At 47.1% G+C, this 13288-nt stretch overlaps 1 long non-coding RNA gene across 2 annotated transcripts in view; it reads left to right on the top strand.

Moving 5' to 3' along the window:
* LOC114818219 overlaps positions 1–6887 on the top strand; it is a 62738-nt gene extending 55851 nt beyond the window's left edge. For both annotated transcript variants that reach the window (XR_003766059.2, XR_003766061.2), the window contains one exon: positions 6689–6887. This is a non-coding gene — a long non-coding RNA (uncharacterized LOC114818219). The remainder of the gene's footprint in view (positions 1–6688) is intronic.
* Positions 6888–13288: the final 6401 nt, after the last annotated feature.

Genomic DNA, 13288 nt, shown 5'->3' with positions numbered 1-13288 from the left:
CCGCAATGAACATACGGTCTAGAGGGGGAAACGGACATTAATATAAATAAATACTTGGCTACACATTTCATTTCCTGGCCTCTTGACTGTTGCCATCAAATGCGTCGTGTCCTCTACCCTTAATTTAAAGCGGGGTGAAGACCGTATCGACGGTAACGCAAACAGTGACCTGGATTAGGTGCTAGAAATCCTATTTATTGAGCAGCTCCTGAATGCGATACACTTCACTCGGTTCTTGGAAATTATCAGACACGTATCCTGTCTCCAAGGAATTTACTCCCTTTAAGCCTCGATCCGTCAACGGCGTTCATCGCGCACTTAGTACGGATTTATCGGTATCGGCAAGACAGGAAGCAGCAAGGGAGTAGCAATCGTCGGTATTTATCGAGCGCTTATTGTGTACAGAGGACCGTACTAAGCTCCTGGGAAGGTACAACAGAGTTGGGAGACACATTTCCCGCCCAAGATGAGTTTACCGTTTCAGAGGGGGAGGCCTGCGTTCTTTATTCTTCCTTCATTCTCACCCAGCCGCTCCCGCCTCTCCCCGATAGCTGAGCTTCCCGTCGGCCCCGTCTTAGAAGAATTATTATTATCATTCCCTAGGAATTAAGTGCTAGCCACGCTCCGGTCACTGTGCGAAGCCTGCTTAGTCATCAACTGAAGAGCGACCTAATGTATCAAATGCGTGGCAGCGTCAGCCAGCCACTCTATTCCTCCCCAGAAGTGTTGGGGGAAAAAATATCGATTTTCTTTATTTCAGTAAATATGTGCTGTCTGGGAAGTGGGTGGCCTGGCGGAAGATATCCCGAGCACTTGAGAAGCAGCGTGGCTCAGTGGAAAGAGCACGGGCTTGGGAGTCAGAGATCATGGGTTCGAATCCCGGCTCGGCCACTTGTCAGCTGTGTGACTGTGGGCGAGTCACTCGACTTCTCTGTGCCTCGGTTACCTCCTCTGTAAAATGGGGATGAAGATGTGACCCTCACGTGGGACAACCTGATTCCCCTGTATCTACCCCAGCGCTTAGAACAGTGCTCTGCGCACAGTAAGCGCTTAACAAATACCAACGTTATTATTATGATTTTTCTTCAACTGTTCTGTTAGAGCTAAGAGTGGCTAGTCGAAGCGGATGTACCGAGGTTGGTAAGCAGCAAGGGAAGGAGCAAGAATTAGTTGGAAGAGCACGGAGCTGGGAGTCAGAGGACTTGGGTTCTAATCCTCACTCTTCCACATGCCTGCTGTGAGCCCCAGTTGCCTCATCTGTAAAATGGGGATTAATAATAATAATGGTGCTTGTTAAGCACTTACTCTGTGCCAAGCACTGTGGTAGGCACAAGTTCATAATAATGGTATTTGTTAAGCACCTTTTAGGTGCCAAGCACTGTTCTAAGCACTGAGATAGATGCGAGGTAATCGGGTTGTCCGACGTGGGTCACGTAGCAGGCAGGTGGTGGAGCCGGGATTAGAATCCTACTTTTTTCTGGTGTTTAAGTGTTTACTTTGTGTCACGCACTGAACTAAGCGCCGGGGCAGGTACAAGGTAATTAGATTGTCTCACATGGGGCTCACAGTCTTAATCCTCATTTTCTAGATGAGGCAACTGAGGCACAGAGAAGTGAAATGACTTCTCCAAGGTCATAGAGCTGACGAGTGGCAGAGCCGGGATTAGAACCCATGACCTCTAGACTCCCAAGCCCGGGCTCTTTCCACTAAATCACGCTGCTTCTCTTAAGATCATGAACCGTTCTGGGACAGGGACTGCGTCTGATCAGATTATCTTGTCTCCTCTAGACTGTAAACTCGTTGCGGGCGGGGAATGTGTGTTCTATTGTTACACTGTACACTCCCAAGCTCTTAGTACAGCGCTCTGCACACAGTAAGCGCTCAATAAATACAATCGACTGTCTCTCTCCAGTGCTTAGCACAGTGCTTGCCACATCGCGAGCGCTTAACAAATGCCCCAATTATTATTATTGTCACTTCACCCAACTGACGACTCACGCTGCAGTCTGTGATACTGCAGGTGACGGCAACCGTTCGGCACGTGATAATGATAATGTTGACATCCTGATCTCCCCCAGCGCTTAGAACAGTGCTCTGCACATAGTGCTTAACAAATACCAACGTTATTATTATTATTAATGTTGGTGTTTGTCAAGCACTGACTATGTGCAGAGCACTGTTCTAAGCGCTGGGGTAGGTACAGGGGAATCAGGTTGTCCCACGTGAGGCTCACAGTCTTCATCCCCATTTTACCGATGAGGCCCAGAGAAGTGAAGTGACTTGCCCACAGTCACACAGCTGACGAGTGGCGGAGCAGGGATTCGGACCCATGACCTCTAGACCCCAAGCCCGGGCTCTTTCCACTGAGCCACGCTGCTTCTCCTGCACACAGTAAGCGCTTAACAAATATCACAGTTATATTTGATTCCCACACCCTTCGGGGGCTTCGGGGTCTTGACTCGAGACAGTGGTAAGCGATTTCTCTGAGCGATCTCGGGACGGTTCGGCCGGAAAACGTTCCCACAGGCCGTGGGAGGCTGAAGAGCTCCAGCTGACAAAATGCAGTTTCGTACCGGGGTGACTCACCTTTCCTTTCATTCATTCATTCAATAGTATTTATTGAGCGCTTACTATGTGCAGAGCACTGGACTAAGCGCTTGGAATGAACAAGTCGGCAACAGATAGAGACGGTCCCTGCCCTTCGACGGGCTTACGGTCTCATCGGGGGAGACGGACGGACGAGAACGATGGCGATAAATAGAGTCAAGGGGAAGGCCATCTCGTAGAAACAATGGCGACTAAATAGAATCGAGGCGACGCACGTTTCATTAACAAAATAAAACAGTGAAAACCTCGGCACAGAACGGGCGAACTCTGGGGAGGCTTTTAGGGTTGGATTTCCCAAGGTTTGGCCCAAAGCACCAACATGGAGGCAAGCAGAATAATAATGTCGATATTTGTTAAGCGCTTACTATGTGCAGAGCTCTGTTCTAAGCGCTGGGGTGGACACAGGGTCATCGAGTTATCCCACGTGAGGCTCACGTTCTTCATCCCCATTTTACAGATGAGGCCCCCGAGGCCCGGAGAAGTGAAGTGGCTCGCCCACAGTCCCGCAGCTGACGAGTGGCAGAGGCGGGATTCGAACCCATGACCTCGGCCTCCCCAGCCCGAGCTCTTTCCACTGAGCCACGTGGTGCTGGGAAGAAGCCCCACTACATGGGAACAATCACAATAGCAGCTGCAAGAAAAAATCAACAGGCTGTTTTCCTCGCACTTCTTCTTCTCCTCAACTGGAGGGATTCTGTTGCAGAAGAGCCTGGAGGCCTCTCCCAAGTGCTTAGTTCAGTGTTGCGCACGCAGTAAGCAGTAAATAAATATGATTGAATGAACGATAGGCAAGGAGGAAAAGCTTTTCCCAATCTACCCTCTACCCCCAGGAAAGAGGATTGTTATGTTTTCTTTTTCGACCAGCTCGATTTGCTGGTTCAACAGGCAATAATGATAATACCTGTGGCGTTTGTTAAGCGCTTACTGTGTGGCAGGCACTGTACTAAACGTTGGGGTGGATACGAACAAATGGGGTTGGACGCAGTCCCCCGTCCCATGTGGGGCTCGCGGTGTCAATCCCCATTTCACAGATGAGGTAACTGAGGCACAGAGAGATGAAGTAAGGGAAGGATGCGGATGTTTGTTGCTATAGAAGAGGACCCTAAATCCAGTATGATGCTATATTGTGTCCACTAGGAACTCACTCATCATAATAATAATGGTTTTGGCTACATGCTTATTCATTCATTCAATAGTATTTATTGAGTGCTTACTATGTGCAGAGCACTGTACTCAGCGTTTGGAATGTACAAATCGGTAACAGAGACAGTCCCTGCCCATTGAGGGGCTTACGGTCTAATCGGGGGAGACGGACAGACAGGAACGATGGCAATAAATAGAATCGAGGGGAAGAACATCTCATTAAAACAATAGCAAATAAATAGAATCAGGGGGATGTACAGCAGATTAAACAAAATGAATAGGATGATGAAGATCTGTACAGTCGAGCGGACGAGTGCGGTGCCGAGGGGATGGGACGGGAGAAGGGGAGGAGCAGAGGGAAAGGGGGGAGAAGAGGGTTCAGCTGCGGAGAGGTGAAGGGCGGGGTAGAGGGAGCAGAGGGAAAAAGGGGGGAGCTCAGTGTGGGAAGGCCTCTCGGAGGAGGTGAGCTTTAAGTAGGGTTTTGAAGAGGGGAAGAGAATCAGTTTGGCGGAGGTGAGGAGGGAGGGCGTCCCGGGACAGAGGGAGGACGCGGCCCGGGGGTCGACGGCGGGACGGGCGAGACCGAGGGACGGCGAGGAGGCGGGCGGCGGAGGAGCGGAGCGTGCGGGGCGGCCGGGGGAAAGAGAGGAGGGAGGAGAGGTGGGAAGGGGCGAGGTGACGGAGAGCCTCGAAGTCTAGAGTGAGAAGTTATTGTTCCGTGCGGAGGTCGACAGGCGACCACTGGAGGTTTTTGAGAAGGGGAGTGACATGCCCAAGAGCGTTTCTGCAGGAAGATGAGCCGGGCAGCGGAGTGAAGAATAGACTGGAGCGGGGAGAGAGAGGAGGAAGGGAGATCAGAAGGCAGGCTGACACGGTAATCTAGCCGGGATATTACGAGAACCTGTAGCAGTAAGGTAGCCGTTTGGGTGGAGAGGAAAGGGCGATATTATATTACGTATCGTGTTGACTCCATGTTCCAGGAATGATTTTGGAGCCTCTCCCCACAACTATCTGTCTCTCCCTCCCCTCTTCCCCCAGAACTGGTCATTAAGAGAAACACCCAAGACCATTTTGTCATCATCGTCAACGGTATTTATCGAGCACTTAACTGTGTGCAGAGCTTGAGAGAGTACAGTATAACAAAGTTGGGAGTTCCTTTGTCAAGTGGCGGCCTGCTGTGCGACTTAACTTCCCTCTGCCTCTGTTTCCTCAACTGTAAAAGCGCTTTATTAAGCGCTTACAGTGTGCAGAGCACGGCACTAAGCGTGTGGAATGTCTTAAATATCCGTTTGTTTCGTTCTCCTATTTAGACCACGAGCCCCAAGTTGGGCGGAGACTGGGTCTGACCTGATTAACTTTTACTTACTCCAGCACGTAGTACAGTGCCTGGCACCAAGTAGACACTTAAATACCATAAAAAAGTAGGGTTCTAATCCCGGCTCCACCGCTTGACTGCTGCGTGACCTTGGGCAAGCCACTCGTCTTTCGGTTTCCTCCACCGTAAAATGGGCGTTAAAAACCTATTCTGCCTCCCCTGTAGACCGTGAACTCTGTGTAATCTGCTAATCTTAAATCTACTCTAGTGCTTGGCGTATGATCAGCGCTTTACAAACGTTATTATCATGCTTATTATTAATAACCTATTTGAAGTGGGAATGTTCTTGTGCGTTTATTCGTACGAAGGGAAAGGTCAAACACGGCAAAGAGCTGTAATGTATAGGAGGAAAATAGGACTTTTGGGGTAGGTCTTTGTCATAAGAAGATGATGGCAAGATTAAATAATACACTGGGGAGTTTGTGCAGGATTGAACAGTTTACCTGCACTATGTGCTTCAACAAGCTCTATTTTCAAGCTAACCGGATAATAAAAGAAACTCCTGGACCATGGAAAGCATCGTCGAGGCACAGCGAGGTATATCGGCCATCTCATATATTGAAACCGAATGTGAATAAATCATTTTTCATGCCTGACAGGGAAGGGAAAAGGATATTTCTCTCCAAGTGAATGACGGGTTACTGACTCGATGACCTTTTCTGGCTAGGACAGCGGGTGACTTCTTTCCCCTGAGTTAGACTCTGGAAAATAGTTAGAGAAGCTACCGTAAAGAACCTGCTATTTTTCCGTAGATAGATGGGGACACGGGTGTCCCTTAGGATGGGAATAAATTCTCACTGAGGCCTCCCCGTTGTCCCATCTCCCCTCTCCTGTTGTGATTGCACGGAACAAACTCACCGTCACATTCTCCACGCCACATCCTTCGACTTTAAATTGCGGTTCAAAGCCTATTTCTTTCAGAAAGCTTCTCTCGGTCCCTGATAAATTCCACAAACCTCCTCCTCAAATTAACAAGCATATTTTAAAGTAGCGATAAGCTTTTACATAGACCGTTAGTCCATTATCCTGGAATTTCGTTCCAGGCGGTTTGAAGCAGCGTGGCCTAGTGGTAAGAGAACGGGCCTGGAAGTCGGGGACTTGGGTTCTAATTCCTACTCTGCCCCTTGTCTGCTGAGTGACCTTGGGGAAGTCACTTAACTTCCCTGTGCCTCAGCTCATCTGCAAAATGGGGATTGAGATGTAGGAAATGGACAGCGTCCAACCCGATTAGCTCGTACCCTAGCGCTTAGTACAGTGCCTAGCACATAGTGAGAGCTTAACAGATATCACTAAAAAGGTCACGCAGCAGACAAGTGACGGAGCTGGGATTAGAACTGGGGTCTTTCTGGCTTATGCTCTGTGTGCCTGCCGAGTGACCCGGGGCAAGTCATTTCCCTTTTCTGTGCCTCAGTTTCCTCCCCTGCCAAATGGAGAGTCAATCCAGCTTTTGCTCCTACTTATTCTGTGAACCCCATGTGTGACAGGGACTAAGTACAACCTCATTATCTTATAACTAGTATTTGTCACATAGTAGGTGCTTGACAGATATCATTATTATTACAGGAGTGGCAAGAATTGCATAATGAATCGCAGAGGAAGAAACCCTGCAAAAGAGAGAAGAGTGGCCAAAACCTGAAACCCGTGACCTGAGCTTCAACTTTTTAGTAAGTAACTTTTGTAGTTAGGAACTGCTATGTATGGATAAGTGAGCTCTAGCTTATTTTCATAATATTATTTATTAAATACCTACTATGTGTTAGATTCTAAAGGCGAAAAGTATATTCTTATTTATCCCTGCAGATGGGTAGCTACTTCTGGGCAGGCATCACATCTACTAGCTATATCGTATTGTGTTTTCCCAAGTGTCTAGTACAGTGTTCTGCACGTGGGAAGTGTTCAATAAATACCAATTTATTTGGGCACAGTTCCTGACCCACATGGAGTTTGCAATCTATTTTATCCCCATTTTACAGATGAGAGTGCTGAGGCCTGGCAACGTTAAAATGTCACCTAGGAAATGTATCTCACGTGATTATAGTGTATCTACCCCAGCATTTAGCAGAGTGCTTGGCACTTGGTGCTTCACCAAGACCAGAAGGTACTTGCCCAAGGTCATGAGAAAGCGAGTTACAGAACAGCAATATGGTATATCGTATAATGCTACTTTTCTAGCATTAATGGAGTGATTTTGAATCCAAACTATGCTCTAACCTGCTGCCATCCAGATGAAAAACGGACAAAAAGATAACTTTTTTCTTCTCACCCAGAAAACCTATTTATGCCCAAAGGAACGGTGTCTTGCTCTTCCAAAAAGATAGCTTAACATTTTCGAGGCAGGTAAGAAAGAATCTCGCAGAAGGGGTTCATGAAGAATTATTAAATTCACGATAACTATCCCCAAGAGATCTCGTTGTAAAGATTGGAGGAGTTTAAAAAAAAGAGATGAGAAAATCCTGAAAGGATGATGGATCGAATCCTCGGTAAAGAGCAGATGGACAATCCTGGAGTGTTTGGCTGTAGATGAATTATAGAATCATAAAGTTAGTTGGGGTCTCGAGGGATAATTTGGTTCATTCCCTGCCACCACACAGATCTGCCTCGAATCCATCCCGGAAAGATGAGGAGCCCATTTTAAAATCCATCAGAAAAAAAAAAAAGTTCCCTACATCAATCACTCTCTCTAGCTCGTGCCTGTTCTCCAGATGCACTTCGCAACAGAGGTCAACGTTTTACCAAGCTCATCCACGTTAACCCATCCGCTGGGACGTTGGATTTTTAAAAATAGCTGGATGTCTCCGATAGCGTCGAGGGGGCCGGACGCCGTTACGGATGTCACGTTTGCCTTCGGGAGCGGGGCGCTCCGGCGCGAGGTTGAACGTCAAGGTTGAAATGAGGCCCTGGACTGTCATCAGACCACGGTTATCTCGACTCCTCACACCTCCACGGGGAGGAGAACGTTGGATGTCGGCGAAAAACCCAAGCGACTGCTTTCTGGTGAGCTGAAGTGGGAACATTGTAAAACATCCATGTCCGGGCTGCGAGGGAGTCCCTTCCCTCTGTTGGCTTTGGGGTGCCAGGGAGAGACGAGGAGGTGGGTGAGGGAGAAAGGAAAAAAGGAAGGAAGGAAGGAAGATCGCTTTTACACCCTGACAGAGAGCACTGATAACAGTAATAAAAATGGTAGTATTTGTTAAGCCCTTACTATATGCCACATCGCCTATCAGTCGATGCCTTACCGTGGCAGGAAAGTTTGCATACGCCGATGAAGCTTAGAGCTCGGCCATTTAGGGCTCCCCAGAAAGGAAAGGTCTAAGACCATGTCGATTCACCTGGGCTGGACAGCAGCACAGGGGGAAAAGTCAAAGGTGGATGAGTCAGAGGTCGTGGGTTCTAATCCCACTCGGCCACTTGTCAGCTGTGTGACTTCACTTCTCTGTGCCTCAGTTACCTCATCTGGAAAATGGGGATTAAGACTGTGAGCCCCACGTGGGGCAACCTGATTGCCTTCTATCTACCCCAGCGCTTAGAACACTGCGTGGCACATAGTAAGTGCTTAACCAATACCATTATTATTATTATCAAAATGATGATCAAAGACAGCAGAAGAGGCTCAGGTTTTTACTGCGCGGAAGAAGGCGATGGTAAACCACTTTATGTAGCTCCATCAAGAAAACTCTATGGATACACGTACCGGAATGACTTTATGACAGAACAAGGGACGTTCTGAAGAGGGAGCGTCCATGGAGTCGCTATGGCTCGGCGGCGATTGAAGAAGAATGGGCCAGACATTGTGCTGAGTGCTGGGGTAGATGGAGTATATTCCGACTGGACAGAACGCCCGTCGGACATGAGGCTCAAAGTCCAAGTGGGCGAGAGAACAGGAATTAAAAGTCTATTTTACAGATGAGGAAACTGAGGCAGGGAGAAGGTAAATGACTTGCCCGAGGAGACGCAGCAGGCAAAGGGCAGAGCTGGGATTAGAAGCCAGGTTCTCTGGATCCGATTAGTACAGACAAAGGGAAGCAGCGTGGCTGAGTGGAAAGAGCCCGGGCTAGGCCGTCAGAGGTCGCGGGTTCGAATTCCGGCCCTGCCACCTGTCAGCTGTGTGACTGTGGGCAAGTCACTTCACTTCTCTGTGCCTCAGTGACCTCATCTGTAAAATGGGGATGAAGACTGTGAACCTCACATGGGATAACCTGATTACCCTGTATCTCCCCCAGCGCTTAGAACAGTGCTCTGCACATGGCAAGCGCTTAACAAATGCCATTATTATCATGATTATAACAGGCACACAGAGAACTCACCGGGCATTGAACCAGAATACTGATCAAGTGGAAAATGGATTAGCAATTAAAGAGATGGGGACATATTTTGGGCCAGCGTGTGAGGGGAAATTTGTAGGGGTTACATGGGAGGTAAGTTCAGATCAAGGAGACTTTGTTACCTCTTTTCCAAGTAGTCCGTCTTCGATTTCATATGTCAATGCATTTTTAATAGGGAAGTTCTCTGGAACCAATTCCAAAAACATAGCATCCCTGAACTGAAAGAGGATGAGGACGACAAATATATTTTGAAAGGTACCCACGGCTCCCAGGGCATGGATGTTTTAAATTTACCACATTTGTAAAACCTGCCTGGTCCCAGCAATAATTTAGCAGGTGTCACATGTGTTTCTCCTTTAAAATAAAGCTCGGCCGAAAAATTTCCGAAATGATTTGAGAGCGTTTCAGCCATCAAACCTTTAACAAAGGCCGGGAATTTTTCTCTGGAGTTTATATACTTGGTAGTGTTCACCTCATGGGGGCACGAAGTAATCGATCAATCAGTGGTATTGATCGAGTGCTTACTGTGTGCAGAGCACTGTACTGAACTCTCAGTGTGGTCTTCTGGGGCTAAGCGATGTCACTCAGGATATGATGGTTGTCAGCCTGTGACCGGTGGCGTCGGAAAGCAGCCTGGCGTAGCGGATAGAGCCCGGGCCTAGGAGACAGAAGGTCGTGGGTTCTAATCCCGGCTCTGCCACTTGTCTGCTGGGTGACCTTGAGCCAGTCACTTCACTTCCTCTGTGCCTCAGTCACCTCATCTGTAGAACGGGGGTTAAGATTGCGAGCCCCACGTCGGACACGGACTGTGTCCAACCTGATTAGCTTTTTTCTACCCCAGTGCTTAATACGGTTCCTGGCACCTAGTAAGCACTTAATAAATACCATTAAAAAAAAACCCAACAGGAAAGGAAATTCAAATTTACAAATTGTCCAAGCTGCATTCCCTGAATTCCTCCTTCTGTCCATTATCTCCACTTCCCGAGGATAGCAGAGAGGGGAGGGAGGCTCCCCTGCCGCTAATGATCTGTCCCAGCACCGGACCGTAGCAATCCATCACTACCCTGCTCCTTCAAGGTAATTTGTTCCGCATTCTGAAGAACCCCCAGAAGCCTGGGGAAAGACTGAGGAGAAAGTCATCTTGCTGAGGATAGAAATGGCCCAGTTTCTCTAAATCTGCTTGACTTGTGCAGAAGTTCTAAATAAAAAGCGATGGAAAAGGTCAATCGAAGCATCAGCGGTATTCCTTGAGCGCTTCCTGTGTATAGAGGACTGTACTAAGTGCTTGAGAGAGGAAAATACAACAGAGCCGTAAGACGTGATCCCTACCCATGAGGAGTTTACAGTCTAGGTTGGGAGACAGACATTAAAATAAATTACAGATAGGGAAAACAGCAGAGTATAAAGATAGGTAAGTTCTGGAGGGTGGAGTGAATACGCAGGCAAGCATAGCTTTCCTAACCTTGTTTTCTTCATGACCCACAGCTCATCACTCTCCCCACCTTCAAAATCTTGTTAAAAGCCCCTCTCCTCCGAGAGGCCTTCCCACACTAAGCCCTCCTTTCACTTTTCTGCAACCTTATACTTGGATTTGTACCCTTTATTTACTCCTCTTTCAGCCCCACAGCACTTAGATACATACCCATAATTTATATATATATATATATATATATACCAGCACGAATACTCATACCGGAATTTATTTTCACGTCTGTCTCCCCCTCTAGATCGTAAGCTCATTTTGGGCAGGAAACGTATCTGCTGACTCCGTTATAGTGTAGTCTCCCAAGCGCTTAGTACAGAGCTTTGCACACAGCAAGCGCTCAGCAAATACCATTGATTGATGGATTGATTTTGGCCACTGCCGATGGTGAGACAGACACATGACAGATAAACTTTCCACACTGGATTCCACATTCACGATGCTTAATCCTAGTTTTGTTCACTGTTCTACTGGCAGACTTCTCACCCTCCTTCAGACTTCGCTCTGCTTCTCATTTCTGTAGCCCGACTACTGCGTCTTCTGCTGCTCTCTCGTTCAACTGTCCACGGTGAGTTGGACTTCTTTGAGACTTTCCAGTGTTTCTTCGGTCCTCCCTGTTTACAATTTCTGATTCCCGGCTCAGATTCCAGTGGCTGTTTGGTCAGCTGTCCTCCATTTTCCACGCACCTCTCAGTCAAGGACACTGGATTCCATGAGGATGGAGTCACCGATTATAATAGTCAGTAATAATTATTATAGTGCTTGTTAAGCACTTTCGATGTGCCAAGCACTGGGGTAGATAAAAGCTAGTCAGGATGGACAGAGTTCCTGTCCCAAATAATAATAATAAATTATAGTATTTGTTAATTGCTCGCCATGTGCCAGGCACTGTACTGAGCTCTGGGGTTGTTGCGAGCAAATCAGGTTGGACACAGTCCCTGTCCCATGTGGGGCTCACAGTTTCAATCCCCATTTTACAGATGAGGCACCTGAGGCCCTGAGAAGTGACTTGCCCAAGATCCTATATCTGATGGTAAAATGACTACGTTCCAGCATGGCTTAGCGGAGAAAGAGCCCGGGCTTGGGAGTCAGAGGTCGTGGCTTCTAATCCCGGCTCCGCCACGTATCAGCTGTGTGACTTTGGGCAAGCCGCTTAACTTTCCTGTGCCTCGGTTACCTCATCTGTAAAATGGAGATTAAGACTGTGAGCCCACGTGGGACAACCCGATTACCTTTTACCTACCCCAGCATTTAGAAGAGTGCTTGACAAATACCATTATTATTATTATTATTATTATTAATCCTGCCCTGTCATTTGATGTTAAGATGTGGTGCATGTGAGGATGTTCTTATAAGTCAAGGATTCATAGCCCTGTAGGACTCCCAGCAATTGCTCCACAGACCTTTTTTATTTAGTGCCTGAAAACTATACCGTATATAAGGTATCAGAAGCGGCATAGTATCAGAAATAGCCCAGTACTTGGTACAGAGTAAGCGCTTAACCGAAACAATTATTACTTATTATTTGACACACGTGTAACTGGCATGTTAAAGGGGTGCCGTCATTCACCTGTAACACATCCACGTATACCACCCACACACACTCCCACACAAAAATACCATCCAGGCTCTGAAGCTCTCCACATTGTAGTTCTAAATATGCCATCAAAAGATCTTCCAGGGTGACTTGGCAGCAAATAGTAGTGAGCACTGGCCATATGCCCCGGGGAGACGTTTGGTAAAAAAAATACCAATCCAATAAAAATAATCCCCTTGAGGAAAATGTTTTTGTGTTTTTCACTTATGTGAAACATTCTTATAAATTCAAGATGGAGAAAATATGTCTTGACAAACATACCCCGGCTTTTCTTCTATTTAAAAGGTCTAGAGATGAAAGGGGGTGCTACGTTCAATATTTACAAAGTCATGCAGATGTTTCATATTTGCCATAGGTTTTTCAGTGTAAGACTATAACACACGATTAAATTTAAGACCTTCACAAAACACTTCTGGCTTCTGCCCAAGTGAATTTTATATTCCACGAATTATGTCTGCCCGAAGTTTCCTCTAGGAATTCTAGAACTTAGTTTTGCCTGTCGTTCTTCTACTTTTAAACGAAAGCTCGGTTCTTTCGAAAGAAATCGATCAGAAGTAGTGTAGGAAATGCCGTCTTGCTGTTGCAGTCACACAGAGCGAAACTTAATTTGAAACTTTTTCGGTCATTCCTTTTTCTCAAAAACGTGGAGTTAGCTGATGTAGAGGACACTGCACCAAATTCCCTTCCACTCTGCAGCTACCACCATCTTTTAGTTTAACAGATATCTTTGGCCACGGGCTTCTTTACTTCTCACGTCCTTG

The sequence above is a fragment of the Ornithorhynchus anatinus genome, chromosome 18 (genome assembly GCF_004115215.2).
Source record: "Ornithorhynchus anatinus isolate Pmale09 chromosome 18, mOrnAna1.pri.v4, whole genome shotgun sequence".
NCBI lineage: Eukaryota > Metazoa > Chordata > Mammalia > Monotremata > Ornithorhynchidae > Ornithorhynchus > Ornithorhynchus anatinus.
The sequence above is the reverse complement of the archived record's forward strand: the minus strand, read 5'-3'. Positions and strand labels throughout refer to the sequence as shown.